The sequence below is a fragment of the Cyprinodon variegatus genome, unplaced genomic scaffold (assembly GCF_000732505.1).
Source record: "Cyprinodon variegatus isolate N-32 unplaced genomic scaffold, C_variegatus-1.0 Scaffold983, whole genome shotgun sequence".
NCBI lineage: Eukaryota > Metazoa > Chordata > Actinopteri > Cyprinodontiformes > Cyprinodontidae > Cyprinodon > Cyprinodon variegatus.
Genome location: NW_015151436.1, coordinates 173097 through 173681, shown reverse-complemented (window position 1 = coordinate 173681; position 585 = coordinate 173097).

Here is a 585-nt window from a genome sequence, read left to right as displayed (position 1 = left end):
TCTAAGTCTAAGTCTAAGTCTAAGAGTGAGTTATTTTATAGGTATAAGAGCAAAAGGTAAGTATGAGAGGGAATGAGGACTCTTCTTATGGATGAGTTTCTCACTTTATAGTGACAGAAAGGGAGGGAAACAGAGGGATCCACTGAGGTTAATGACAAATTCTTTAAAGGAGGAGTGTAAGGTTGATTCATCCCTATCCAACATGATTTCACACTTTCTTGTTTAGGGCGTAATGCAGTTACAGTACACATCACTGAGAGAGGCACACTGTCAGGGGCATTGCTTTTAAAAGGCTGTGGAGGGTGGAGAAAATGTTGTTAATGGGCCCAAAATGCTTTTAACACTCCTACTCACACAAGCCCAACTTTTTCCTTTATCCGTCTGACTTTCAGTGTCACAAATACGAAGCTCCCGTTTTAAATTTAGGATGACGCAAAAAACGTTTTGCTTTGAGGTATTTCCAGCTGCTTGGTGGTAATGCACCATGTTGTTTGCCAAGTATAATCACAACGGGGAAAAAAAGTTGTTTTGGAGTGTTTAAGTGAATTTATAAACCACTTGAGTTCATCCAGTTTGCAGAACATC